This window comes from Petaurus breviceps, unplaced genomic scaffold, assembly GCF_028583685.1.
Source record: "Petaurus breviceps papuanus isolate PSGF00001 unplaced genomic scaffold, PetGlider_PUasm1.0 91041, whole genome shotgun sequence".
Lineage (NCBI taxonomy): Eukaryota > Metazoa > Chordata > Mammalia > Diprotodontia > Petauridae > Petaurus > Petaurus breviceps.
The window spans coordinates 32,384,402-32,410,485 of NW_027187400.1; positions in this window are offsets into that span (position 1 = coordinate 32,384,402).

Below are 26,084 nucleotides of genomic sequence, written 5' to 3' on the forward strand. Positions count from 1 at the left end.
ACTCAGGTCCTCCTAACTCCTGAACCAGTGCTTTACTCACCACACCACCTAGCCACCCCAAAGAAGAGGCAAATTTTAGCAATATATCAGTAGTCTTGAAAGGATTTGATGAATGCCTGATTTTAAATAGTGACCATATGAGCACTGAGAGGGGTAATAGATAATAGCTATGATGTGAAGGCAGAATTTTCAATTTAACTGCTGAGTATACACTGGGACTGGGGATGTTGGTCACAGAGTCATCAATAATGACTCCAAAATTGTGAGACTGGATAACTGCTGGTGTCTTCAACAGCCATAGAAAAGTATGGAGGAAGAAAATCTTTATGAAGGAAGATAGTTTCAATTTGGACATGCTTAATTTGCTATGACTGTGAAATATCTAGGTAAAGATGACTAACAGGCAGTTGGTGATGTAAGAGCTCATGAAACACTAAGTATAAGAATTTGTTTTGAAAATCATCCATATGGATGTGATAACCAAACCAGTGGGAGATGATGGCATCACTAAGAGAGAAGATGAACTAGTCCACCCCGCCTCTTTATTTTACATATAACAAAACTAAGTCTTAGGGAAAAATATAGAATTGCCAAAGGTAACACCAATAGAAAGCATCGCTTCTGGGGTCCAACTCCAGGTTTTCAGATGCCAGACTCTGTCTTGTTTATATGTGTGCATGTGTGCATATGCACTCATATGTTTTTTCAACCATATTACCATTTGATGGGGATATTGTAGGAAAGATTTTTGATTGAAAGAATTACCCCCAAACTATATAGACTTTGAGTTCTTACCCAAATCTGAGAGTCAGTATTCTATGTATTAAATCCATGCATATATGACTTCAACTTTAAACCACCATTTCTAAGCCACCCATAATGGAATAGATCTCTTGTCTAAAGGTAACATCATTTTCAGTCAGGTAAACTCTATCACAAGTTCATACTTCATTCCCAATTAAACTTTTTATACATCAAACATATATCATAATTCTTAATTATGAAATATACTCCATGAAATATATCCCTCAAATTTTCCACATACTTTAGCCCATTGGCCTTACCCTAGTTCCTATTGGCTTTTCATGGGAATGAGTAACAGAGAAAGAGAAACCACAATTATGTGACTTAATGGACAGAGATCACAGTTCCAAGTGATTTCACTTAGAACTCAAAAACCTCCAAGTTGCTACTACTTTTTCTTTGGTGTGATTATGAAGCATTGTACAAATGAGAAATCTGACAGAAAGGTGAAAAATTGAGTTGAACCTAAGTGTTTTGTAGGCGTCAGCAACAATGAGGTTGAATAATCTCAAAATAATTAAAGCAGTGTCAAATTTGGCTTGTGTGCTTCTCTAAAGACAACCTAGTTTCTCTTTTAACTATGTTCTGATTAAATTTTGTCCACATATAGGTGGGGTTTTTGAACCCCCCCACACACACACACACAGAAATCAATATATACAAAGGTCAAGAAAATCAATGATTGACACAGAAGAGAAGCTTAGTCTCCCATTCACCTATTTCAGTGTGAATCAGATCAATCAATGAGCAAGTATTGACTAAATTCCTACTATGTGACTGGCACTGTGCTTGGTCATAGAGATATAAGAACAAATAATTAAACTCCTTACTCACAAGGAGTAACGTAGTTGAGGAGACAAATTACACACACACACATATGCATATGTATGTCTGTATATGTGTATGTGTATACATGTATGTATACATATAAAATAAATTTAAACGAAATAGTTAAATTATGTGCATAAAATAAGAAAATCGTTCTGCTTTTTCATCGGAATTATTCCCTACTGAAAAAAAATTCTGTGGGCAATTTCAGGAAGAACACTCACTTCACCTTTAATGGCACGATAGAATCCAGAGATGACTAGCCCATCACCTTATGAGAAATGAAACCTTGAAGAGACTAAAAAAATACTAAAATTTAAAGAGACTTTGGAGACTATGAATCCATCAACCAAGGCATTTATAAAGTGCCTACTCTGTTCCAGGCAATGGAGCATGTAGGGTTATTGGATCAAAGATTTAGAGCTGGAAGGGAATCTTCCTCTTTTGACAGACATGTAAAGACAAGGGAGTTGATCCGATTAGCCCCAAATCGTGAACATAGTAGGCATGAGAGACAGAATTTGAAATGCTTAGGTCACTATTATGTCACCCAGGACTGAGGATGAAACAAAAGTTCTGTACATCAGATTCCTAATCAGTATTATTTGCTTGTTTTTCCCCCTTCAGTATATTTGCAGAAAAAAAAAAACTTCCTGTTTTATATTATAAAGGTGTTTTCATTATTAAAGTTGTTGGACTGGATGAACTCAAACAGTTAAAAGTCACAGAATGTTAATATTTCAAGGACCAAGGCCCAGAGAGGAAAACTGTTTTCCCCAGTGAGTTAGAATTTCTTTGCCTTAATCATGGTTCTGTTAACAATTTCCATTGCATTGTTCTTTCTATGGCTTCAAGTACATTTGCTAACCTTTCAGAAAAAGTGAAAGGAATGAGAAAAATAATTTGGTCTTCAACTCTAATGTGACCATGGTACTATGTGGGGAAAGGAAATGGCCACTTAAGGCCTACAGAAGCAAAGATGTATTGTCATCTCAAAAACCTATCAGGTGAAGTATCTAACTAAATAGTGATATTTTGCCAGGAAAATAAAACTAGTGATCTGTGGGAGAATTAGATCTGCATCACTCTGAATACTGGCAATATAAATTGCTATTCAAATACCTGCATGGAACTTTTCTTGAAAAAAAAATGAAAGAAAAAAACCCAGTACTTACTGAATGAATTCTCTCTTTGAAACCATCTTGAGTCAACATATTTGACTTGGCCCAGAACCAACAGAACCAAGCATATTTTGGACTAGGACAAGTTTGTCCTTTGTTGACTCTGAAAGCCGGATACTGCTACCTAATTGGATTATGTTTCCTACATTAAGATTAAATGTTTTTTTCTTTAAAAAAACAAGAATATGGAATAAAATGTACCCTTTATTAAACTGACTCTATCATTCTGAATTGATGCCTTCAATAACTCTTTTGTAATTCATCCTTATAGATATAAAATTATCATCTGAAGGAAGAATGTTAATAAAACTGACATTTCCCCATCAGTCAACTTAATTCACAATATAACACTTTCCAAATCCAATTATGTTTGCCTGATGACTGACATTCACTTGAACATTGTTGTTCATGTGGAAAAGTGCATAAAAAGGGCTCCCAATAATTTATGATACAAAGAGAGCTGCTTTTTTATTGGGAAAAGAATGTTAATGTGAAGGAGCAGAAAGCAAAACATTACCCTCTCCTGATACAAATGTCTTGATGGATTTATAAGAAATATGTTTTCTATATGTCATAAGAGTAACTGGATGTCTCCTGTTTACCTTTTAACCATCATACTGTAAAACTGATAGCAGCATTCACATAAGTTTGTACTCTAACTTGGAGTCATGTTGCTTATCATTTCAGCACCATGGAGAGCAAACATTTTCCACACCCTAGCCATTAAAGCAGTGCTCTCTATGCAAATCATGGACCAGAGTCTGAGGATCATAAGAGTAAAGTTTGAAGAGACTTTATTCAGTTTCCCCTCACTGCAAGTCAAGCAAAACTTAGTGAATACCTATTAGGTATGCTATAATAAGTCTCCCTTTCCCTAGAGATTGGACAAGATGGTCACTGAGGTCCCTTCAAACTTTAAAATTCAGTGCTGCTGTGATTCTTATCTAATGCCCACACTTCACAGAAATAACTTGAGGCCAGAAAAAAGAAGTAACTCACCAAAACCATGCAGGCAGGCTCATAGTATCAGCTAGTTAAACATGGGAGGAACATCAGAAGCCAGAGATGGCCAATGTCCTTTTCTTACATATGAGGAAAATAGGGCTCACTGAAGTAAGGTGACTTTCCCAAGACCATGGGGCAAGAGAGGTAGTTAATGGCAGAGCCAGGATTTGAACCCAATTCCTCTATTTGAAAATTCTGATCTTTTCCCACGGTACCATAATTCCTCTTTAAGGTCATCTTCCTCCAAACCTGATTATCTTTCCCATGAAGGAGAAGTATCTAGATCATGAGGTGAATAGAGCACCAGGTCTGAAGTCAGGAAGACCTGATTTCAAATCCAGCCTCAGGCATTTAGTAGTTGTGTGACTCTGGACAACTAACTTAACCTCTGTTTACCTCACTTTCCTTGACTATAAAATGGGAGTTATAATAGCACTTACCTCACAGGATTGTGGAGAGGATCAAATGGGATGGTATTTGAAAGGCACTTAGTATGGTGCTAAGGATATAGTAGGTGCTATATAATTCCTTATTCCTTTTTCTTCCCCATGAAAGCCACACAGGAACATGGAAGTCATCTAGGCCAACCCTTTCATTTAACACATAAGGAATCTGACACTCAAGGAAGGGAAATAACATGTTCAAAGTCATGTGCTGGGATTGACTATCTGGCCTCAAGTGGTAACTTTGTCACTAATTCCCAGTCACTATATTAAAATAAATTAAATAACTCAACAAATACCACCCCCCCCAGAATATGTTTGCCTGAGACCACACCACTTCCCACTATACAATTTAGAAATCCTTTCTGAAAAGGGGAAGAATTCTTAGAATTTACCTTTCATTAAAAAAATCTAATTAGAAGAGTGAGAAAATGTAGATTATTCCAGTGAATGACACCAGTGACTCTGTGAGCACAAGCTTGCTATGCCTTCTCAATTACAATAGTATATTCCTATTGGGTATATTCCCACCTCACTGTAAAGTATCCATGCATGCTAAAAGAAAAACAATCAAATGACAGAAAACTAATACACCTTTAATGAAATCAAGTGACAGTGATAAAATACCTAATTCTATGTCTTTTCTACCTTCCAGCTGCATCTGAGGTCCCTTAAGAGATTTTTGTTGACAAACTGAAGTTTAATAGGATTGAAAGAAGGAAAAAGAGAGGGGGTGAAGAGCCCTGAGCAATAAGAGAGTCCAGGTTGTTCCCAGAGAGTTTGTTTCCTATATAGCCCAGGGCTATTAGCACAAACCCAAAAGACCCATGGGCTATGGCCAATCTGATTTTCCAAACTAAAGATGTCACCAATGTTAACACAGGGTTTCTGGCATTGCTTTAGTTTCTGAGATGGAGGAATGGCTTGGGGAGGTAGAAGTTGGGTGAGTTATAGAGGTGGGGAAAGATAGATGGATGAATAGATAAAGACAGGGAGAACAGATAGAGAGACAGAGCAACACAGTGAGAAGAGTCAGAGAGAGAGAGAGAGAGAGAGAGAGAGAGAGAGAGAGAGAGAGAGAAAGAGAAAGAAAAAGAAGGAAAAGAGAGAGAGAGAGAGAGAGAGAGAGAGAGAGAGAGAGAAAACGAGAGAGAGCACAGAGAGACAGAGAAAGGCAGAGATAGAAACAGAAAGGTAGAGACAGAGATAGAAATGTCCCAAAGGGAATAAAATGAATTATTTCTTTCAGACCACAAAGACTTGCCACCCCTTGTGTGGATTAGCAACTCCAAAGGAAGAATGTTTGGTGAAAAATGCTTTGTCTTATCTTTTTTGGGGGGAGGGGGAGGTGAAGAATAGAAGAAGGATCATCAATCTCAGAAAATCATCCCAAATGTTTTCCTAAACCTGAGCCAGAAAAGAACCCAAATCTTCTTTGGAGGATAAAAAATTTGGCTAACTTAAAAAAAACATATTTGCACTGCTTGGTTTCCATGGAAACAGAAAAAAAAAAAGGAAATCCTGTAATGCCTTGAGAAAAATCTATTTTTATGTTAACCCTCTCCTAACCTAAACCAAGAAGATTGTGAATCAAGGGAAGAAAGAAAAGCAAAATGGAAAACCACTTAATCATATTTAAGATCTAAGGAGGCATAAACATTAAGAAGTAATACTCTTATGTTTCAAAGAAATTTTTACTTTTTTAAAGAATGAAGATGAATTGACTATGAAGATGAAAATTGAAATGAAGACAAATTCCCACTAAAGGAAAAAATAATGAAAAGAAATAACATGAGTTTGGCAGATAGAAGTATCATGAAAATTATCTGTGATGGTGGAAAGACCAGTAGAGGAGGAGTCAATAAATTTAGTGTCAAGTGCTGTCTTGACCTCAACTACCTAGGATTTACTGACTACCTAAGTTTAGTCAAATGATTTGACTTCTCTGTGACTCCATCTCCTCATTTGTTAAATGAGAACAAAGATACTTGCATTACCTAGCTTACAGAGTCCATCGATCTCAGAGTAGGAAGGGGCCTTAGACATCACATAGTCAAACCCTTATCTATGAAACTGAGTGTTAACAAAAAAAATTGTGAATTGTAATGTGCTGTAACCATTATTTTTTTCATTCAGGAAATGTTATTATTATTAAACACCATAATTAATTAAGAAGATTTGCTCTTACTTTGTATCAGCTCCACACTTGTTCTAGGAGAGATTTTCTGACCTTATCACTGAATTAAAACTTTTTTCTCCAAAGTTACCAGTGATTTCTTAATTGTTACATCTAATTGTATTTTCCCAACCCTCACTCTTCTTGTCCTCTTCCTAATATTTTTCCTAATTTGAAATTCATTCCATTCTAGGTTTTCTTTGCTATATTCTCTCTTTGCTCTCTTCCTACCTATCTGATCACATCTTGGTTTCCTTTGTTGAACCATTAATCATACACTAACTCTGTGTCTTTCAAGGCTATATTCTGAGCTTTCTTCTCTTCTCTCTCTATTCTCTTTTTGTGACCTTATCCATTCCTATTGGTGCAATTATCATGTCTGAACAAGTGTATTCCAGATAAGTACATATATCTAACACAAGTCCTTTTTTTGAACTCCAGTCCAACATGAGAAACTAGCTATTGAGCATTTCCAGCTGAGGCCTCTCAAACACATGTCCAAAATAGAAATCATTATATTTTCCCCAAAATGTACCTTCTTATTTCTGTAGAAAATATCAAAGTTCTTCCACATGTGCTCATATACTCAGTATCTCTCACTTCAAAGAGTGAATAAGTTTCTCCACATCACTAAGAACCTCTTCCCAGACATCCCATAATATATATAAGTACTTAAGAGTAGTACAAATAGGCTGTCATGTGGGGACCAAGGAAGAAGTCCATTATCACTGAGGGGGATAAACGAAGGCTCCCTGAAGAAAGTGGCATTTGATTTGGTTATTAAAGGATGGGCAGGAATTTGCCAGGCAGACTAGGCAAAGAGCCTCCAAAAACAATGAGAGCCAAAACACAACATCAGGAGAATTTGGAAAGAGAGTAATCCACCTTGACTGGAATACAGATTATACATAGAAGACTGGAAAACTAAAGGGGTACCAGATTGTGAATGGCCTTGATTTCCAGAAAAGAAAACTAAAACTTTACTTGAGAGACAGTAAGGTAGTTAATGTCAAGACAGGGCCTGACTCAAAATCTATGGACTCCTTTTCTACTGGGATTTCCACCATCACAGAGAATTATCATGATATTTCTATCTGCCAAACTATAATGTATTTTCATAATTTTTTTTTATTCTTTAGTAGGACAATTTAATTTGCCTTCATTCTTTAAAGAAGAAATAGTAACAGCAAATCAAAGTGTTTTGTTACTGTTTTTGAGTAGAAAAGGCCACACTGTATTTGCAAATTATTCTGTTGGTGGATTGAAGGAAAGACAGAATGGAGATGGAGAAACATGTGAGGAGGCTACTGTAATAGTCTAGGAAGGTGGTAATGAGGCCCTCTATATTGGGGTATGTCAAAGTTGAGATGGGTATTAGAAAAGAAAGGAGGGCCAGAGAACATATATGTTGTAAAAAAAGAATTTGGTAGTTAATAACATATTTATGATCAAGCATATGGAAGAGTCAAGGAAAATCCAGCTAATAAACGTAAGAGATTGGTTTATAGGTGATACTACAGAAAAAAAAACTGCAGTTAAAAACAGCATTAGATTTGGGGAAATCATAAAGTATCTTTGAAATGTATTGAATTTGTGGTACCATTGGAACAAGCATACAAAGAAGATCTGGCAATCAATAAAAGTACAGATTCAGAGCTCAGAAAAATGATTAGGAATGAAGATATAGCTTGGATAATTAGTTGAAGCTATGTAAATGACTCAGATTGCTGAGGGAGAGCAGACTCATGGTCCAGCACAATCTGATAGAAAGTGTCAAATCTTAGCTGTTTTTTTTTTCCTCTATAAACATAGAGAAGTAGCACTCTCACGTTTCAGAGAAATCTTTACTTTTTTAAAGAATGAAGACAAATTGCCTATGAAGATGAAAATTGAAATGAAGACAAATTCCCACTAAAGGAAAAAATAATTAAAAGAAATAACATGTTTGACAGATAGAAGTATCATGAAAATTATCTGTGGTGGTGGAAAGAACAGTAGAGGGGGAGTCAATTTATTTAATGTCAAGTGCTGTCTTGACCTCAACTAGCTAGGATTTACTGACTACCTAAGTTTAGTCAAATGAGTTGACTTCTCTGTGACTCCATCTCCTCATTTGTTAAATGAGAACAAAGATAGAGGACATTCCTTCAAATCCAGATTCTGCTACTTTTTATCTGTGTGAATTTGAGCAAAGTACTTAACTTTACTAAGACTACCTTTCCTCCCCTATAAAATAAGAAGTTTGGATTGCATGGTATAAAGCCACGCACAAGCAGCTTTCCAAATGACTGCTGCTGTGAACAGCTTTAAGATTCTGATTACATAGTATAGTGAACTCTTTATTTATTAAGCAGTAAATTAAAACAAAACATTCCCAGAAACCAAAGTACAGCATTCAAAACATTATGACAAATAAGTTATCACTAAAGTGGCCACATAGTTTTAAATGAAAGATATCATTCAGTAAGTCCTTAACTCATTAATCCTTAAGGAGCAAGCCTTCTTAAGGGACACAAAGTACAAAGGTCAAAGTTCTCCACCCCTAGGTCACAGTAAATCATGATCTTCTAAGTCAGCATTAAGTACCCAAGAAGAGATCTTTCCATATTGACTGGAGGCTGGCTCTCAGATTACATGTTTCTTCTTCCATGATCCCAGCTCCTGCCTGAATCTACCCAACTGTTACCTGGATTCAAAGGTAGATAGCTCTCAGATCCTTGTCTAGTTCCTCATCCAGTTCCCGTTCCATATTGACAGTAATGGTGTCTAGTTCACCTCAAGTCCTTCACAGTTTCTGTTTCTGGGAAGACAAAGCTTAGCAGAGCCAAAACAACATTCTTATTTATTGCTATCATCATCATCAATTCACTATCTGCCTGTGAAATCAATACAGAACCACGTACAATGTCTGAGAGCTCAACACAAATTGTCAGTATAGTCACAGGACCTCTGAATCCCTCCTCCAGGACTTCGGTAAACAGACAAGAAAATCCTCTTTCAGGCCTTCCAGTAAGGTCCCAGGGCTTCTGTACAAGGTGTCACAAACAAAATTCAACACAAAGAGAACAGACAAACAGAGTGCCAGGATACTACAAGTTTTGTCCTTCTCAACTCTGCCACCACAAGTGTTCTCTTCTCAGTTCTGCTCTCTCCCAGCTTGAGCTTCTCCTCATATATGTTCATTAGCTTCTCCCTGTTCTTCCCCTTCCTGTTGCATCAGCAACAGGGGTTCACAAGTTATGGGGTTCACAAGTTCAGTTTCTTAACAAAAACTTGATATAATCATGAGAAAGGCTTAAAAGAACCTTGAACTGAAACAAAGTGCTAAATAATTAAATAGCTGAAACAAGGCTCTAAGTACTTCTTTCCTTGCCATTACATTTAGCATCTATTAAGATCTTTTATAGCTCTAAGCATATGACTACTTCAAATGTAACTTATATGCTCTAAACTAAGGTCAGTTTATTATAGGACCATTTTATGTTCTGTGTTTCTGTGATTCACCAATATTCTTTGTAAAAAGAAATTTTATTTCAACTATGAAAAGTAAATGTATAAAACTAAAGAAATTAGCATCACATCTACTGACTGAGAAACTACAGTATGGGAAGCTGAGCCATGATTCTTGCCTACTGTTTTGGATGTAAAGATACTGTATGATGGGCTGATGCTGTTGGTGTTGGTGTTAGTGTTATTTCCTTAAAAAATAAATACAAAATAAAAACTTTGAGAGGGTATAGAGAAAAGGGAAGTGGATCAATGTCAAGGTCCTAAGAAAAACTCCCACCAGAATGAGAATGAATACCCAATGAAGAAAACAGAAAGAGAGTGGTCAGTGTTAGGAAAGAAACAAAGGAAGTGAAAAGTTTCTGTATCCAAGAGAAGAGAGTACCTGGTAGCCAGAAGTGGTCAACAGTGCCCAAAACTACAAAGACATCAAGAAAAGTGAGTATTGGAAAAGACTCAGTGGGTTTGGTGGTTAAGAAGTCTTTAATGATTTGTCATTAGAATGGTCAAAGTGTGAACCAGTTTGCAAGGAGCTGTGCAGACAATAGATAACAAAAATGTCAATTTTGCTTCAAAAATATTTAAGAAGTTTAACAATGAGGAGGAGGTAAGATGGTGTAAAGTAAAAGGATTCTTTCAGTATTAGGGAAACCTGAACAGGCTTGTGTCACCTGAGTGATAACTAGAAATAGTTCCTAATGGATTTAGATTCATAATGGGGAAGTGGTGATATCACTTCATGACTCGAGCCTCTCATTTCCTCATAAAGTAGAAAACTTCTAAAGTCAATTTGAGTCTAGTTACTCAGTTTTTGTCAAACTAACAGGAACTCAAGGGGAAATAGCATAGAATGAAGACAAACATTTAACTGGAAACAAAAAAGGAACAAAGAAAACATTAGTAACACTCAGAATTAATTTCTCCCATGAGTATATCTATGCTCTCCTCTTCCTCATTATGGATAAGGAAGGTAAAAACTGCCAGCACCTTCCCTCCCCCCCAGTTCCCACACATTAATGAAAACAGAACAAAGCATTGGCAGCAATAAAATTAAAGATTACACCAGTGACTTCTGCTATTATTCTGGGACAATGGTGTTTGGGTGACCTTAGGAAAAAAATCTGACAAATCTCTGGCATGACTAGACTACAATCATATACCTTCAACCAAATACTTCTACAGGAATGATCTTTGGTCTTACCATTTCTGCACAGAACTGGGGTCACCATTATGGAAGTCTATAAACATTGTTTGACTCTTGGGCTCTTCAACAGTGCCATTGTGGTCTCCTTCAAATGGTCCCCATATTTCTCCAGTTCACGAGTCTCTGTTGTCTTCTGTAAAGCCAATCACGAGCAGTTCTCCTGAGGACTGCTTCTGTGAATAACTTTAAGGATCTAATTGCATAATATAGTGAACTCTCTATTTATTCAGCAATAAACTAAAGCAAAACATTTAACAAACTAAAGCACAACATTCACAACAATATAACGTAAGGATTTATTCATAAGGTGGCCACAGTCTTAAACAAAACATATCATTCAGTAAATCACAATCTCCTCAATCAATATAGAGTACCTAAATAAAGTCTTCTTTCATCTTGACTGGAGGCTGGCTTCCAGTCATCCTTAAATCAATCATCCTTAAGGGGTAGTACAAACTACCATCCACCCCTAGGTCACAGTAAGTTACAATATCATGAGTCAGCACTGAGTATCCAAGTAAAGTCCTCTGTCATCTTAACTGGAGGCTGACTTCCAAACCCCACCACTCCTCTTCCACAGACTGACCACTCCCAGTTCTTGCCTGGATTCATAATTAGGTAACTCCCCCAGCTCTTTACCTAGACTCACTGGACTCTTGCTCACTGGAATCACATGTAGACAGCTCTCTGCTTCAGTTCTTTATCTCAGCTCAGTGCTCCACTCCAAGCTCTTTGAAGTTTCTGCTTCTAGGAAGACAAAGCTTAACAGAGCTACAGCAGTATTTACACACATTGCCATCACTGTCATCTCAATTCACTTTCTTTCTGACAAAGTAACACAAACCCATGGACAATGTTTCTATCTGAGAAGTCAAACACAAATCAACAGTAAAGTCTTAGGACTTCTGTAAACAACAGTAAAGCCCTCTTTCAACAGACAGAATGCCTCATTCTGACAAAGTAACATCAACACAGACAGAACAGAGAGACAGAGTGCCAAAATCACAAACTTTCTCCCTCTCTGTTCTGCTTGGTTTCAGCTCATGCTCCCAGCTTTTCTTTTCTCTTCTCCATTCTGTTCCACCCTTCTTGTTCCACCCTTCCTGTTCCAGTCTTTCAGCAAGCTCCTCCCACTGTGGGCTCCATGGGATGATGTTAGGTCTATTAAGGGAAGGTAAAGTCTCCAAACTCCCTTAGGCCTATTAAGGGTAACACAATATCTCCAACAAAGACTTGACACAATCAAAGGCAAGTCTCAAAGGCATTTGAAAAGCCGAATCAAGCAGCAAAGTACTACTTTGCTTGCCATTACATCTTCCTGAAGGGATCACCTCTACATGTATGCCATTCTTGTTTCTTCTCACAGAATAGCTATCCTGTACCAGAGTCACATGGTCACTAAGAAATGGAGTCTGGATACTTTGCACAAGGCATTTAAATGAGGCCTTGCAGGGTGTAAATGTTATGGGATTTAAAGATCTTCCACGCACTGTTGGACTTGCTGATATAGTGGGAAGGGGTGGGGCAAGAGGAAGCAGAAGCCAAGCTAGAGTTCCTACAGTGACTGGCAGAGGCAGCCGGCAGAGGCAGAGGCAGCAGTAGCGTATAGGCCAAGGTGGAGGTGGAGGCACAAACCCCCTTTTTTTGAGTCGGTCAGAATTTCTGCTGAGGACTGCCAGGAACTGCACACTTCCTGGATGCTGAGTAGTTGCTGTGAGTGGGGAGAAGAGGACCTTTGCTTGAGGTAGCCTGTTCTATTTTAAAGGCTTGAGAATGTGAGTGCTTACTACATTAACTACATGTGCCAATTTTGCAACTGCTGTGATGGCTTTGACTTTTGGTTTTGGGACTCAGTTTTCTGGTATTTTAATAAATGTTCTAGCTTTATCCCCCAAGTAGAGAGCCTGGTATATTTTGTGATTAATAATCACATCAGCATATTTATAGTTGTCGAAGGCATTGTGAATATTGCACTGCTGATACACAGGGACACTAGGTGGCCCAGTGAATAGAGCACCAGCCCTGAAGTCAGGAGGACCTGAGTTCAAATGTGGCCTCAGACACTTGACACAAAAACTAGCCGTGTGTCCTTGGGCAAGTCACTTAACCCCAATTGCCCTCCAAAAAGCAATAAATAAGTAAAAGAGGCCTTGCTCTCTTCCAACCACTTGTTACAATCACAGGAAGAAGGGTAGGACCAAGTGGAGAGGAGAATATTAAAGATACATGAGATGCAGGATATAAATGGAAGCTGCTACTATATCACATAGTTGAAGGTTTGCATGGGCTCCAATACCTCTGATCTCTTAAAAATCAGCTGTTAGTACTGTATTCAACAGCCAGGCACTAGCATTTCTTACCTAGCTCATGACTAGCCCAACACTGCAGTATTTGGTTTGACAAGAACACAGACAATACATACCACTATCTTAAAATGCTCAAGAGATCAAGGACAGATTGCCTTTGATAAAACATTTTCAGTTCAACATCCAAACTAGAACCTAACCTACTTCTCAGATGCCTTTTAAATTCAGACTGCCAGGACATACAAGAAAGGAAAGGTGCTGAAACATGCAATCTGTTAGAGGAAGAAGCAAGGAATTCAACAGGTTGAAAGTCAGATGGTTTCATTTACATCCCCTCCTCTCCCCACATGAATTGTTAGCTATTACGTTTTGTGTATTTTTAAGCTGATGAGTCAAGAGGAATGGTAGGGCTTTGAGGGTATAACAATTTTATTTTTTTAGCCACCAAACAAACTCATTTTTAAAATAATATGAGAATCAAACATCTACAGGAAGCTGATGAAAAACTCAATCTGAGTACCTATTTTCCTACTCAAGTCACTAAAATAAACTCACTGTTCTAATTCAAGTATAGAAAAGATTGCCTAATTAATGGGATGCTAAACTGATTAGGCATGTTTTGTAAATGTCTCTCCCATTGTTTCTACTGATCTGTAGTGCAAGCAGACTAGGAAGAATTCCTAAGAAGGGCTAGAGGACTACAGAAGATGTTCTGCCCTGCGATGGGTAGGACCCTCTTGGCCTTGTCTCATTTGCCCTTGAAAGTAGATTCCCAATGCCTCTAAGAGCATGGCATGGTGACCAGAGCACTAGACCTGGAGTCAAGAAGGCCTGCGTTTAAATCCTGCCCCTCACACAGAGTGGCTTTGTGATTATGGAAAAGTCACTTAGTCATTCTGGACCTCAGTTTCTTCATCAATAAAATGTGGTTAATGGTACAATTTGACCCAAAATCTCAGCATAATTTTATGAACCATATTTAGACTTTCAGAACATCCTCTATTTGGAGTACCTACCTTACAGGGTTATTGTGAGACTCAGATGAAGTAATGTACACAAAAATGCTTTTCAAACTTTAATTGCCATATAAATGTATCTAATTATCATTATCATTACCATTATTATTATATTATTGCTACTTCTTGGATAAGCCAAGACTAAACCTCAATGGATATTTAGCCCAAAGAAGAGAAGATTGAGTTTTGGGAAAGGGTTGCAATAAAAGTATTGCTACAGCAGAAAAAAGTATTAGATTTGCAGTCAGAGGACCTGGGATCAAAATCAGGCTCTTATATTTACTACCTGTGTGGTCATGGGCAATGACTTCATGTCTCTAGTCATTAGTTTCCTCATCTATAAAATGACAAGGTCAGACCAGGTAAACTTTAATGGTACTTTTAGCTCTAAATCTTTGAGCCTACCATCCTAATACTTAAAGGAGAATCCAAATGATACTTAGCCTGGCATTTCAGTAATGTCCTGCATGACTTGAAATTGGTCTACCCAAGCCCTGTTTCCTGAACATATTCTGTAATTTCTTAACTAGAACCTTTTCAGCCTATAAGGGAAGGTCAAGTTGTGTGATTGCTTTTCCCTGAAATCCCAACTCATCTTCTGTTTGGGTATCTTTGGACTGGCCCCTTCTATCCTTTCCTCTTAGAATCCCTAAGCTTCCTTCCAAGCTCAACTCAGGAAATACCTCTGAAGAGAAACTATTTCTGATCTTCCGAGTTGTTAGCACTGTTTACATTCTCAAAATTCATTGCAATTCTTTTATGTGCAAATAATCTCCCCCACTTTCCTTCCCAGTAAAACACTAGCTTCCTGAATTCTTTGTACACCATAGGTGTTTTATTTTAAATTGAATTGAATGCAGTTTGAACTCTCAAACTGGTGTTACCAACTGGGCCACACTGTGCTAAGTTCCAGGGATAGGAAGGAAGGCAAAATGCAGTCCTGCACTCAAAGAATTCACAATCTAATGAGGGAAGACAACATATAAAAAAAGATATGAAGTGAATAGAGCACCAGGCCTGGAGTCAGGAGGACCTGAGTTCAAATATGGCCTCAGACACTTAACACAAAAACTAGTCGTGTGACCTTGGGCAAGTCACTTAACCCCAACTGCCCTCCAAAAAGCAAAAAAAAAAAAAAAGAATCTGAAAAGAAGGGAGAAAGGAAGAGTATCTGGTAGGGGCAAGATGAATTCTCATAGACAGGTGAGAGATGGAGAGATTGTTGTCCTGAGCATTCCACTTAAATGGAGGACCTGGAAGGAGCTCTTCACTGTCACCCTTCACCCTTTCCAAGTAGAGGGAGAGAGCGGCCCCAGGTGTAGATGGTACTGAGAAGGTATGAGTTTCAAAAGAGAGGTGCTCTTGCAGGATGTTGATTTTATGAAGATCATGAAATTTAGGAGATCCATGATGAAGTCTAGGGTGGGAAATGAGTTTCAAAATGATTGGTCTCTGCCTTTGAAGTAGTCCAGTCTAACTTGTGGGAAGATTTAAGCCTACAGCTAGATGATGCAGTAGATAGATCACCAGGCCTAGAATCAGAAAGAACTGAGTTCAATTTCAGCTTCAGATATTTCCTAGCTGTGTGACCCTGGGCAAGTCACTTAACTCTTTTTACCTCAATTTCCTCATCTACAAACCGAGCTGGAGAAGGAAATGTCAAACTACTCCGATATCTTTGCCAAGAAAACCCCAAATGGAGCAGAAGAGTGTTGAATATGACTAAAAATTATTGAATAACTAGAAAGAAATAGTAAAGTAGAGGGTATTTCAATATAATAATGAATATTAGAATTTCATATTTGGGAGAAGGCCTCAAGGGCAATCTGGTCCAGCTCTACTGTGAAAAACAATCTTTATTATGGTGATTTTTGATATACCCAAGAAGTCATTCAACCTTTTCTTAAAGATGTCTGATGCAAGGGATCCCTGTACCTTCCAAGCTGGCCCATTCTAGCTGGGGATAGATCTAGTTATTAACAAGTTCATTCTGAGGTCTACATTGGTCTACCATTGCTCCTGGTTTGTTCTCCAGAGCAAGGCAAGATAAATCTAGCAACCTCTCCTGATCAAAATCTTTCCGAATTCTGGCAGATGATTATACCTTCTCTTTAAGTCTTCACTGAAGTAATCTAAATATCTCCACTGCCATCAACCAATATACAGATGACATAGAATTAAGGCCTTTCACCATCTTGGGTGTCCTCCAATGGATACTGTTTAGTTGAAGGCAGAAATAAGCTTTGCTTCTTGAGGGCAGAGGCTGTCTCACTTTTGAATTCTCAGTCCCTAACTTAGTGTAGGTGTTGGGGAAAATGGGCCAGATGTGTTCTGACCCAGAAGAGATGTTCCAGATGTGTTCCAAACTGAAGAAAAATGTTGCAGATGTGTTCTGACCAGGAAAAAATACTCCAATTGTGATCTGACTAGGGCAGGGTACCTCCTTGTTCTCAAAGTTATGTCTCTCAAATCATCCCGAGAATCTTACTTTTTTTTAATTTTTGGAAGATATAAGAAAGCATCAAATAGATAGACAGATATAATAGATACCATAGATTAGATACATGGATATGATGGATAGATAGATAGATAGATAGATAGATAGATAGATAGATAGATAGATAGATGGATAGATGGATAGATGGATAGATAGATAGATAGATGGATGGATGGATGGATGGATGGATGGATGGATGGTTTAGGGATAAATTTATGAATACATTTGGAAATAAATAATTGAGCAAATGGATAAATGAATGAACAAGCTTTTATTATCTTTTATCCATACTGTATGTATCTTTAAGTATCTATTTATTTACATGTTTCCCCTCCCCCCTCCATTAAAATATGAGCTTCTTGAAAGCAAGCATTGTCTAGGTCTTTATATCTCCCACACTTCACATAAGGCATGGAAATTAGTAGGCACTTATTATCTGCTGATTGATTAATTAACTACATGTTTACTATAGGCCAGGCACTATGAGTGTAAATAATGTGCCCCAGCAAAACAAAGCAAAAAATATAATAAAGATTGCAAAGATAATTCAAACTTCATGTCAGACTGCAGTCGATCAAGTAGTTTAGTGGGAGAGGTGAATATTTAAGAAAAAAACTGTAGGATTGAATTCAACTTATCTGATCTGAGCCTTGTGGCAGAAATTATAGAGATTAACTTAATGAAGAAAAAAGAAAAGGTCATGGAGTGCCAATGTAAAGAAAAGGAATAAGTATAAATGAAGTGGAAATGTACTGGTAACACAAAGTGAAATAAAGGAAGGCTAATTATTCATGAAAGAGTATTGTAGGCATCACAATGACCATTTCTTGCTATTAGCAACAATTATTATTGTTGTTTACTCATGTATACATTAATTAATAATATCTATATATTAATATTTTTATGGAGACCTTTAAGGTGTGCAAAGAATGTTATACATGTACTCATTTAGTTCTCACAACAATACTGCCAGGTGCAGATGAGGACAGTGCAGCACAGAAAGTTTAAGGGATTTGCTCAACATTACACAACTAGTAAGTGTCTGATTTGAACTCAGATCTTTCAGATTTCAAGTTCACTACTACCACCTAGGTGCTTTTTAGAACAAGTAGTAGAATGAATGAATAAAAATATATTAAGTGCTTACTATATATCAAACATTTTGTTTAGCACTTGGGATACAAACAGAAAGGTAGCCCCTATCCTTAAGGAACTTATTCAGGTGCTACAGTGGATAGAACACTAGGCCTGATGTCACTAAGACCTGAATTCAAATCCTGCCTCAGATACTTACTAGCTGTGTGACCCTGGGTAAGTCACTTGATTGCTATCTAGCTCAGTTTCCTCATCCCTGAAATGGGGATGATAACAGCATGTATTTCCCAGGGTCATTGTGAGGATCACATAGAGTAGTGAAGTGTTGGACATGATTGACCAATGTAGGCCTCAGGATGAGTTTACTAACAATTAGATCCATCCCAAACTGGAATGGGCCAGCTTGGAAGGCACAGGGATTCATTGTATCAGATACCTCTAAGAAAAGGTTGAATGACTTCTTGGGGTATGTTAAAAATCACCGTATGAAGATTTTTTTTCAAGGTAGAGTTGGACCATATTGCCCTTGAGGCCTTTTCCCAAATCTGAAATTCTGATATTCAGTTAATGAGATAGTATTTGTAAAGTGTGTTGAACACCATTTAGTACTGTGTAGATGGTAGTTATTATTGTTACATTCTTAGGGAACATGGACAGCAGAGGGAGGCAGGTAAGAAATGGTTGGAGTATAATGTGAAATTTGACTGGATACTCACTCCTCAGAAGAGTGGTGCCCCAGTGGTGGAGCTCCAGAGATGAAAGAGTTAAGCCCTCTAGGATATGACCTCTGGACCAAAGGTAGAGTTAGAGGGCAGCTGGTGAAAAAGTGATCAGGATGCACAAAATACACAGGTACAAGTGTCAGGGAATTTGATTTCAATTTAATTTTTGGAAATAAATTCCATTTAGGGTGTAGACCCCAGAATGTCCCCTATAGGCAGACACACCAGGATACTTTAAGGCTAAAGTGGAGGAAGGAAGGAGGCCATCTGGCAATTTCTTTTAATGTGTCCCCATTGTTAACTTGGTGCTAAGATCAGCTATTCTGTTCTGCTGAAAAACTGCAAATGATACCAATACCCTCTAAATGGTATTACCCTGGGAAAAAGCATCAGTTGCCCCTCCTTAGTTATAGTTTTCAGAGACAGCCTGATACAGTGGTAAAAGCTTTGTGTCTTCAGTCAAGAGGTCAAAGGGAAGTGTGACAGATTGGAAAGAGCATTGCATTGTGAGTCAGGGGGAGAGCTCAGAATTCCTGCTCTGCTTCTTAGTAACTGAATAATCTTGGAAAGGTTCCTTTCCCCTCCCCACCAAACTTCAATTTCTTAATCCACAAAAAAAGAATTGAACTAGGTGATCCAGTAGGTCCCTTCTGTTCTAAATCTTATGGTCCTATAAATAATAATAACTCATATTTATATCGACTTTTCTATAGGTTTACTAAAGAGTAAAGGAAGAAGGATTTCTCAATGAATGTGACTGGAGCACCAATCTGCCTTCTAACGGATGCAGACTGGGGGAGAAAATCACAGCTGTCAGGTGCTGTTCAGGGGGTGAGAGGAGGAGGGGGGATTCATGGCAGCATCTACGAAAATAACAACTGCCTGGTGATTTTTTTCACTTCAATCTACCACATCCTGCCTTGGTATGTTAAAGCACCATTCACCTAATTGTGTAATCTTTATAAGACAAGACTTTTGCTACATTAAAACGAAAAAGATGCATTTGGGTGGGGAAAAAAAAAACAACTTTTGCCCCCTATTCCTTCATCAATATGTTGCTGCGTATTTGATTCTATAGAGTAAGAAGGAATTACAAGGAATGTGTTGTTAGCAGAGCCGAATACATTCTGGGTGGATGTTTGATAACACTGAAGTTCTGTTTGGCTGCTGCATTTTCTTTTTAAATCACCAGAATATTTCAACAAAACAAAACATTTTCTTTATGCCCCTGAGATCAAAGCACCAAGAGGAATGATCACCAAATGATTCCTACACAGACTTTGTTTTCCTAGAGGAAATTTCCTTGAGTTTGGGTCAGAGATGATTTGGATTGTGTAAACAGTATGGAGTGGGAGAAAAATCTCGGGATTTGCAGTCATTGGACCTGGGTCCAAAATAGAACTCTGCTATTTGATCCATAGATGAACTTGGGCAAATCGCAAAAGCAAATTTACACTTTATATAAAAAATGAGTACTTTCCTAATTAGGAGGGCATAGCAACTGGACCCGTGATTCCACTGACATCAGGAATGCTCCAGTAAGGAAAATCCTACCAGTGCAGGCCAGTTCCTTCTCTGAAACTCAGTTGTCTAGAAAACTAGTAATTTAAAGTACTTGCACGGGATCACTAGACAGTATATGTGAGCCAGGATTTGAGACCAGGATTTCTAGGCTTCATGATGAGGTGGGTGGCACAGTGGACAAAACACTGGACTTGAAGGCGGAAACTCTAAGTTCTAATCCCATCTCATATACAAATTTGATAATCAGGCAAGTCACTTAACTTCTGTCCACCTCAGTTTTCTCACATATAAAATGGGGATAATAATATTTAATTCATATGATTTTTATGAGCATTAAATGAGACAATATTTGCAAAGTGCTTTGGAAAGCTTCAAATATTATGTGAATGTTGTTAATATTTTTTTGTTTGTTTTTTTGGAGGGCAATTGGGGTTAAGCGACTTGCCCAAGGTCACACAGCTAGTAAGCGTTAAGTGTCTGAGACCAGATTTGAATGCAGGTCCTCCTGACTCCAGGGGTGGTGCTCTATTCACTGTACCACCTAGTCACCCCTAATGTTGTTAATATTATTATTTTCATTGTTATTATTTTGATTATTATTTTTATTCTCTCTACTATGCCAAGATGCTTCCCAACTAGAGATTTAAAAATGAGAATGGAGTGCCAAGAAAGGTAGTTGGCTCTCCCTCCCTGGTAGTGTTCATATAAAGGCTGAATGCTCAATTGTCAGGTGTAAGTTAAAGAGAATTCTTGTTCGGGTATAGGTTCAGTGGGATGGTCTCTGGGGCACCTTCCAAATCATTTGTGACATTCTCTGACTGTACTCCATCATTCTCTCCCCTCTTGCTATCTTCTAGTTTCCCTGACTTTCTTCAAGTTTCAACAAAATACTCAATTTCTTCCTTTCCTGATCTCCTTTAATGCTAGTGATTTTGATGATTATATCCAATTTATCCTGTCTATATCTTGTTTATACAGAGTCGTTTGCCTCCCTTAAGTCTGTGAGCTCCTTGAGAGTACTGTCTTTGCCTTTCTTTATGTGCCCAGTGCTTAAGACAAGATCTGTTCCATAGTAAGCATTTAAAAAAAGCTGTTTGACATACTGTCACTTTGGAGGCCTTTATTTTCATACTTTCAAAATGGGGTAAAGGGGAAGGGTAAAATGTCCTCTCAGGTCCAGGAAAGTTCTAAACACTCTAAGTAATTGAGATGAAGGCACAGTTGTCAATAAACTCTTTCCTTTAATATTTACTTATGACAGTCTAGACTTTGAGTGCTTGGCACATAATGAGATTAATAATATTTTTCATTCATTAATTTGTTCTTTTATTAATTTGATGATTTTTTAACAGTTAAACATAATCCTTTAAAAATATAATCTCATCTTTGCTACCTTTTGCCCATATGGGTCCAGAAATAAGATAGATAGATAGATAGATAGATAGATAGATAGATAGATAGATAGATAGATAGATAGATAGATAGATGGATAGATAGATGATAGATAGATATATAGATAGATAGATAGATAGATAGATAGATAGATAGATAGATAGATATTTCTATTCAAATTGCACTCGACAGAACTTGAAGTATATCACAATTTAGACCAGATTAGGAATCCTGTAGTTCATTTAGTACAACTTCTTCATGTCACTTTTAAATAAACTAAGATCCAGACTTGTTAAGTGACTTGTCTAAGGTCACATAGTAAAGAATAGAGTGGGACTCCAAATTTAAGCCTCTAAATTCAGTCCTGTCTGTGAAATTCTATGAAACTAAAGATAGAAAGATGTAAACTATGAAACTCAGCATGAAACTAATTGATCTGAAGTTACATATGCAATTATCTTTCTTATCATACTATATTTTGAAAATGCTTTTTCATTCCATAAATTAAAAATAAATAAATAAATAAATACATTTAAAAGGTAGAACAAAAAGAATCTAGTTCAAAACAGAATCATACTCCTCGCTAACAGGCATAAATGATCTTTGTATACTTATCTGAAGCCTTCAATCATTTGACATTTCATCCCATCCGTGATACAAATTTCAACCAGTCCCTTTCTAGTTGAGCAGCAAGTGTTCAATAGTTGGCTTTGGTTGGGTAGTTCATCATTTTAAGATGATCCCCATGATGACTCTTTCCAAACTGATCTAGACTGGTCCTGAGACCATAGATATACAGAATCTCAGAGTTGGAAGGGACCTCAGTCACCATCTCATACAGCTCATAATTGAATAGGAATGTCCTCCCCAAAATACCCAACAAGTAGCCATCCAATATTTGCATAAAGGCCACAGGAGAAAGAACCTGCTACCTTCTGCGTCAGCCCATGCTATATTTGGACAGTGCTAATTATCCAGAAATCATTTATTTAAAAGAAGTCTAAATCTGACTCTCTTCACCTTCCACCTACCAATCCTACTTCTCCTTTCTGGAGCCAAGAAGAAACAATCTCATCCCTCTCCCAGCCAGGTAAATATTTGACAACAGCAATACTCATGCTACCTATAGAATCAATTCCATGCTATCTACACATAAGCATATACATATATTCAAAACAAGTGTATGCATGAATACATACATATATGCACTTACATATGTATATATACATATATATGCATTTATAAATAAATATACATATAGAACACTGTATACATGCATATGTTTTGGATGAATGGATATATTTTGATATATGTACATACACATGAACACACAAACACTCTAATCTAATCATCATGTCACTAAACTCAGTATTCAAATCCTTTATAGCGGCAGTTAGGTGGCACTTTGGATAGAGAGCTAGCCCAGAAGTCAGGAAGATCTGAGTGCAAATCCAATCTCAGAAATTTACTAATTGTGTGACACTGTACAAGTCACTTAACCTCTGTATTTCAATTTCCTCAAGTATAAAATGGGGATAATAATAGCACCTATCCCCAGAATGAAGATAATATTTGTAAAGACATTTGAAATAATATTTGTAAAGACATTAGCAAAGTACCTGATACATAGCAGGCTACATGTAAATGCTTACTTCTTCCCTCCCTCTCCTTCATAGTAACACAGAAATTTAGAGTTGAAAATGATCTCCAAAGCCATGCAGCCCAACTCATACCTAAATTAAAAATCTCTATTCCCCCCCCCCCCAATAATATAAGTGGTAATCTAACCTTTGTTCAAATACTTCCAATGAATGGGAAGTGCCACTTTCCCAGAAAGCCCATTCATTGCCCTCATAAATAACTCTAATGGGATGTTCAAGAAAGGCTAGAAGTTCTGATGGGAGGGCTTGCCAAGCCTTTTCAGGGCTGCTCATCCACCTTTGGTATAAACCTCCACCCAACTCTCACCTGTGGCTCCAAGAAGCTATAACACAAATGGCAGCCACACCCAGTAAACCATCTCAGCAACTGGGCTAAACCAGGTTGAGGGTAACTGGCAGACATCAAGTCTGTTGGTGAAGATTTCCCCTGGTAGAATGGGTCCATGAGAACAATTAGCCATGAAGGTGACAGAAGCAGGAGCTGTGGAGCACTTAGAGCTTGGTCAAACATTGAAGATTCCAAGGTCACCCACTGCATCATGGGCCATCACCAGTCATCTTGACTTTTATCTTGCCACTGGACTTCAATGACTCTGAAAAAGAGGGAAACTGACAACATTGTGCAAATCTGCCTCACTTAGGCCCAATTCACATGCAAGTCAAGACATCCCCCAAAATGGCATGGGCCTCTTCAAAAACAAAGGATGAAAAACAATTCTTAGAAAGAATGTGTGTGTATTTTCTTGATGTCAAGTCTCTTTGCTGTATTTACCCATTGTTCCTCAATCTATTCTTTGATGACAAACAAAACAAATTTAATCCATCATCCACATGACAGCCTTTCAAATATTTGACAACATCTATTGCCTACAATCCTTTTTCTTGTCCCCAAGTCTTCTTTTTTCCTGTCTAAACACTACTAGTTCCTTCAACTTAGAACCTGGCCAAGTCTTAATCATTGGTCAACTCAATTCATTCACTCATTCAGCATAGAGGAATTAAGGATCTACTCCCTGCAGAGCCCTGGGCTAGGCATTAATAGAGATCTCAAGTTTAGACAAAGCTGGCTTCTGGTCCGTACGAGGTCAATGCTTGGGTATAGGGAGTAAGACATATTCACAAAGAGCTGTGAGAAGCAATTTCATGAGCTGAGTCCACACGGAGCTATGGGGAGCTTAATTATTATAAAGCAGGAGATTAATATACAGAATTGGAAATGGGAATTTGTATGCTGCCTTTTGCCCAAACAGGAGCCAGTCTATGCCTGGAGCAAGTTCATTTAACATCCCATTAGAGAAGGTTGAATCACCATCCCCATCTCTGAAAACAACTTCATTACCACTCACTACTGCATTTTTCCCAGTTACACCCTCTTTGTTTCAGTATTTGATGCTCATCAGGTCTTTTTCTCAACTGTTTTCTCTCCTCTTTCCCATTGCTTTGGATGGGCAGGGGGGACTTTAAACTATGCATGGTCAGCTGCTGATGCTGGCCTTAATTAACAGAAATTAGTAGTTCCCTTGCTTCCTTGCAGTACTAGGACCCTATAGCTCTAAAACCTTCCTGCAAGCTCATGAAAAATAGAGGCTGTATTCTTTGGAAGTACATTGGACGCAAAGAACTCTGGAGAAGAGAAGAAGGCAGAAAATGTGGGTACAAAATTAGGGGCTCTGTACCTTAATGATGTATCTAGATTATTGTCAATAGTCTACAGTCTCAAAAATAATAATTTTTAAGTTCCTGAAGAGTGTGTTGTAGTTCAGTCATTATCAGTAATGTCTGATTCTTAATGAGCCCCTTTAGGATTATTTTTGGCAGAGATCAGGGAGTGATTTGCCATTTTCTTCTCCAGCTCATTTTACAGATGAGGAAACTGAGGCAAACAGGTTAAGTGACTTGCTCAGAGTCACACGGCTAGGAAGGGTCAGAGGCCAGATTTGAACTCAGCAAGCTAAGACATCCTGACTCCACTGAGATTAGACTTCCTGACTGGCACTCTATCTACTACACCACCTACCTGACCTGCAACAGCATGTTACACACCTGTAATTCTTACTACTAGAAGAAACTGAGGCTGGTGGATCCCTGAGTTTGAAGGAGCTAAGTAACTCTTGCAATCATGCCTGGTGAGACTACAGTACTTGGGAGTAGAGCATTAGAGTCTCCTTCCCCACCTGCTATTCCTATGTCCATATAGCCTTCAAGAAATGAGCCTTAGTCCATGCTCATGTTGTTCTTTCACATTCTAGGTGTATGGCACAGAGTCCCTGATCTCAACTCAAGAAGAAATTATCCAAATATCTATTATGACAAGGTGGAAATAGGGACAAGCCTGAGGCTCTGATTCCTTTATACTGGTGTCTTTCTAAAATTTTTTCTCTCCTTCCAAGGGCTTCTTTCTGAATAGTGCCTGGAACCACATGTGTCCTTTCTCCAAGCAGGAAGTCAGAGGAAGAATCTCTCCTTTACCAATTTCTCGCCTACTCCACCTCTCATGCAGGCACAGAATGGTAAGTAATTATTCTGTCAATCGGTGAGGATAGACTTGTGCAAATGTTCAGGCTTGAACCTGAGATTTTAACTTAGATAGAGAGATAGATGGATAGGTAGATAGACAGACAGACAGACAGACAGACAGACAGACAGACAGACAGACAGACAGACAGACAGACAGACAGATAGATAGATAGATAGATAGATAGATAGATAGATAGATAGATAGA